The 5465-nt window shown below is 39.5% G+C and overlaps 1 long non-coding RNA gene across 1 annotated transcript; it reads right to left on the minus strand.

Annotated features, from left to right (window-relative positions):
• Positions 1 to 201: 201 nt before the first annotated feature.
• Positions 202 to 3180, minus strand: LOC112139383. Its single transcript, XR_002917981.2, has 3 exons — positions 2459 to 3180; positions 604 to 768; positions 202 to 484 (listed from the first exon to the last, which is right to left on the minus strand). It is a non-coding gene; the product is annotated as an uncharacterized LOC112139383 (long non-coding RNA).
• Positions 3181 to 5465: the final 2285 nt, after the last annotated feature.

The raw sequence follows: 5465 nt of genomic DNA on the forward strand, positions 1-5465 counted from the left end.
TTTCGGAATTGTGGTTTCCATTAGGAGAATGTATCAAAATTCCAATTTGCGAAATTTCAGAGTTAATGTAAACGCGATTAGCGATGAGCTTCTAGACCTGATCAGAGAGGACATGAGGCAGAAGAGCAGAGCGCACGAGAGAGGAGGGAGACTTTTAACCAACTTTAGTCTCCTAGAAAGAAATGCCAACAAATAACCACATTTGATTTCTGAGAATAAATGAAGTTTATATTTGATGTATTAAAATGTTTGCTTTTTTAATACAAATAAAGGTATAAATCCAACACAGTAATCGTCATTCATTGTAACACTATTTGCAAAGATGGTCGACATGGATGAGATGCTTCAACTGAGACGCGGGGATGGAACTTTCTGGGTGGTGATTGGAACATCTTGCAGGATGGTCTGCAGAGTTTCAGGATCATCTTCACTGTAGACTGCATCGTCCATCTTCAGGGTTTACAGGGTTGGCTGTGGACGGATGCTGCATGACCAAAAATGATCCATAAATATAAGAATGCATGCACTGTCCTAAAACATTTTTGACAAAAACTCAAATGATTGAATTATTAAATAATTAAAATCACTTGATTAATTAATTACCTGATAAAAGTAATCAAGTCAGGTGGTACCTCCCACAGGGCAGAAACAGTAGGTAGTTGGTCCTGCCAGAAAGCACCGCTGGTGACCTTCAAACCAGCTTCCTCCACATCATCCTCTGGGGCCTCGGTGTTGGATATTGTGGAGGACGGCACAAGCTGTGACAACCTGCATTATATAAATTAAGTATATAAATTAATAGAAATATATTCCAAGGAATATAAAATGCTGCTATGTGTTCACTGCCGTGAGGTATAAAGGTGTGATGCACCTCCAGCACTTGCAGGAAGATGTCTCTGAATCTTGTCTTCATCATTCCAAAAGCACGCTCTATAATCTAGGGGGCTTTTGGAATGATGCAGTGACCCTTTATGGAAGTCCCTTTATGTAGTTGTTGATCTTTTTCATATTTGACAGGGATGTGGACGACCCGTTCCGGTGAAAAATCTGTATCACAGTAGGATACACAAATGAGTATTTGACGCCCACTTCTCTCAGCCGTCTTCGCACGTCCGGATTCCTGCCTTTTCTTGAGCAGATCAGCGGTGAAATCTTGGTAGAACGATATTTCTCTCCCATCCACCTGTAGTTTACCTTTTTTTCTTGCAGCATACAGAATCTTCTGTTAATCGGTAAAGTTATGCAGCCTCACCAGGACGGCTCGTGGGCCATGTTTCCCATCTCGTCCACTAGGAGGGCCGGCACGGTGCACTCTCTCAATCTTGATCCGCTTTTCTTGCATTCCCAAAACTTCAGGGATCCATCCCTCGAAAAATACAGCTGGATCACTCCCCTCAACACCTTCTTTAAGTCCAACGACTCTAATATTTTGGCGGCGGCTTTGGTTCTCGTAGTTATCCAGCCGTTCCAGCGCTTTCTGGAGAGCTTTCTTCACGGATTCCATCCTCGGCGCGCTCCGCGCAGACCCATCCTCGAGGTTGGATATGCGCTGCTCCAGAGTGGTCATCCTCTCTATAATGTTGTCGAACTTCTCAGAGAGATCCGTGACTGGTTTGAGTATGGTTGCGAGCTTGTCATCTAACATTTTTGCCATATTTTTGGTCATTTGTTCCACAATCACATTGTCTCTCGACGCTGTGCAGTCTTCCACGTCGTTTTCTGTCATCACCTGCTCTGCGCCATCTGTTTCAGCTCTGTCTCCATGACTATCAAATGTTAACATTAGCTTTACGTGCGCCCGTTTTTCGTTCGTCTCTCTTCTTATTTGGTATCGAGGATGTAAAAAGGTTGTCTAGGGACATTTCGAAATTCCGCAAATGTTATGGCAGCTTACAAGGCAGAGAATAATGTGTCAAAATATTACTTTTACAACATCACAGGGAGGAGGCAACGAATGTGCGTCTATCAAGCAGCGTGCATCATGAACCCCCCTAATTCATCTTTTCTCCTTAATTTGTTTCTGGCATTAAAACAAGACTTAAATCAAATGAAGCAATAGGAATCAACTATATAAAACTAAATAAAAGCCTGCGATTCTTTTTTAAAGCTTTAAATTATATTTTTAATTAAACATGTATAAAGTATTTCAAAGGTTATTTGCAGATATAAACACACTCAGAATAAGATAACTCAAAATGTAGAAAACAGAAAAAAAAATAATTCCAGTAAATCAATAACCAATATGTAGTTACAAATATTTTGATTTTTAATGTCAAGGTAACTATAATTATATATTTTGTTTTTGAAACATCATCTGCTTTCACATTGTTGTTTGTCTTTTTTTTTTTTTTATTTTTTACTGATCCGAGAGGCGACCCTAAAATCGTGTCACTGTCCGAACTGTGAGTTTTGTCATCTGTTACACCCCTACAAGCAAACCTTTGACTGTGTTACTTACCAAAGCAAAAGTTTCACGATGATCAATATCGGCAACATCTTCTATGGTCAGAGCTGCTACTGCAGCTTCCATGTCACCATCAGTCAGCAGAGGGACGATAGCCATATCCACGTGCTGTCTCTCCAAGATGCTGGACAGTCAGTGATACAGCCTTTGGAGGATGCCATGCCTCAGTGATTGCTAGAAAATGAATAAAAACATGGATTAGATATTTTAACTGGCTGAAATTAAATCACAAAACTACAAATGTTTTTTTTTATATATATATACTCTTGCGATGATAATTGAGCTTTTATTGAAGAACAGGTGAAAACAACAACAAGACACTGGCTGTGATCACAGAAGCCTACATGAATATAGCAGTGCTTATTTTGTACTGTGTCAAAGCTCATCAGCCGGAATTTAAAGATGAATTTCTTTAACTATTACCACAAAAAATGTTGCCCCCCACCAATAATGTGGCACTTGTCTGCCACGATTAAAAGTCCGAATTGTGAACACTGTCTCATTTTAAATCGGTCAGTCATGTATTTACATCTGGGTAAAAAACGGGACAGCTTGTTGGCATAGTGTAAACACCCCCGTCTCCAAATCCAAACTTTATGCACATGCAAACACGCAACAGCTCGTTAGCATTGCACAAGTGAGTTGGAAAAAAAACTGTCTCCAAATCTAAACATTCTATCATTTCTATCCAATTCTATAGCTAGTATAAATCCGGCAGGTTTTTCCCGCGGTTCTGCGTGAATCATGGTAAAAACCTAGAGGCTGCCTGTGGCCGCTAGCCAGCGCGGTTACGTTAACCACGCTACGCTAGCCGGTCACTCACAGGTAGCCAACTTGCTTCGAGAACCAGTTAGTCTCGAGGCCCCTGCCGTTACTCGTGATGTGGTAAGAGCTTGTGTGCCTAGTATAAAACGTAACAACGTCACCAATAAATAGATAAACCCCGGCGCTTTCTACCACTTTAAAAACATGACCGCGGAGTATTTAAGCTAAGCTAGCTAGCGGTCAATGTGATCAAACGACTCATTCACGCATCAGTTTGGTGAGCAGAACGCTCCAACTCTTTATTCTTTGACATGGAAACCGTGCACACGAAGGAATAATCAAATAAACATGTTACTCACAGGCTGAGACTGGTCCCGGTCGGGTGTCCGTTCCGCCATGTTTCTGCACCGCTGAACCATCCCACTGCCGATTAGAAATGACGGAGAAAATCTAATGGGCCATACGATTGGCTGAAAGCGAACACGCCTGGTTTGCTGATTACTTTGATTGACAGATTTGGTAGCCAATAATGGCATCGGCTGACCGGATACGTTAGGAGAGTCTCAAAATTCACCGCAGCAAAATCTCTCACAAATGTGGAGAGATTTCACAAATGAAAAGGGCGTAACACATTCACATCCGGGGATTTCTCTCACAAATGTGGAGAGATTTCACAAATGAGAGGGGGTTGTACATGAACATTCTGTAGTTCACTTGATCTAAGAGTTTATATTACAAGTGTAGCTAAAAGATGAGTTTCTGAAACATTTATTGGGTGTTTGTGAAAAACAGCGTTCACATTTGTGAGAAACAGTGTGCACATTTATGAAATACTTATTTTTATTTGTGAAACACTTAGTGTGAGTGTGTGAAACACAACGTGTGTGTTTGTGAAACCTGTAGTGTGCATTTCCAAATTTTTATTGCGTGTTTTGCATAAAATTACATTTGTGAATTAAAATTACATTTGTGAATTGGAGTGTGTGGGTTTGTGAAACAGACTCTGTTCATTTCTGAATTATGAGACTGATCTGGCTCCATAGATTTTGAATCCAGTTTTCAAAAATATATATATATATTAGTAGCTCACATGTAAAATAATGAACTTATGGTATTCTAAGAATAAACGACTTTGACAGTAGAATAAACATTTACCATAATTTTACTCAGTTTTCTGACATTTATTGAACACTAAAACTACATTTTTAAAATATAAGACCATAGCATTTAAACATTACTATGAACTTTATGTATAGAATTTCCTGCAATGCTAGTGTGAATGCTGTAAGCTGAATTTGTCCACAGAAGATGCTAGTGCAGCTGAAGATGCTGAAATTGATAACTGAAAACGCTGTTAGCCAACTAAAATATTAAACTAAAAAGAAAAAACTTAAGTTGGCCAAAAAAGCTAGCCTGTAGCTAAAAAAATTAGCTTAACTCCAAAATAGCCAAAAAAAGGAGAAAGAAAAAGCCTAAATTACCCAAAACAGCTAATATTTACCTGAAAAATTAGCTAAAATAGCCACAAAAAACTTTAAAAGAACAGCTAGTGTGTAAACATCAACTAAACTCCTAAACAGCTTTAAAAAACATAAAAAAATAATTAGTTAAAGCAGCTAGCATGTAGCTAATATATTAGGTAAACTCCAAAATAGCCTAAAAATCTTAATAAATGTCATAAAAGGCCAAAAAGCTAGCAGAATGCCAAGTTTTAAAACTGACATGAATAATAAAATGCAGGAATATTATTCCAGAATAAATCAACTCAAACCTTAAATAACTTTCAATATTTTAATCTCCATAAAAATATATTTTGTCAAAATTATACAAGTTAGAAATCAGCGCAAGATGACATCAGGCCATTAATAACAATAAAATAAAATGATCTGGAGGGCCGGATAGTTACCCCGAGGGTCGGATCCGGCCCCCGGGCCTTGACTTTGACACGCATGCTAAACAGATTTTACGAGTCTGTGGTTTGCAGCAGCCCATAAGCTTTTGCTGAGGAAATGAAACTGTTGTCGTGTCTGTATTTTGGCCTACAGCAACAGTCTGTGGTTGGATCGATCCACCAAACTGCTGAGAGGAACCACAGAGGACCGAGCAGACCAGCATTCAAGCGGTTTAGCTTTGGTGTGAGTCCCTCTCTCGTGTGGGAGGTAACTGAAACTGTCAGATATCACAACTTCTACTCCTGAAGGGATGGATGCTGCTCGTCCTCCTGCGTCCCTTCCTT

Source organism: Oryzias melastigma, linkage group LG1, assembly GCF_002922805.2.
Source record: "Oryzias melastigma strain HK-1 linkage group LG1, ASM292280v2, whole genome shotgun sequence".
Taxonomy (NCBI): Eukaryota; Metazoa; Chordata; class Actinopteri; order Beloniformes; family Adrianichthyidae; genus Oryzias; species Oryzias melastigma.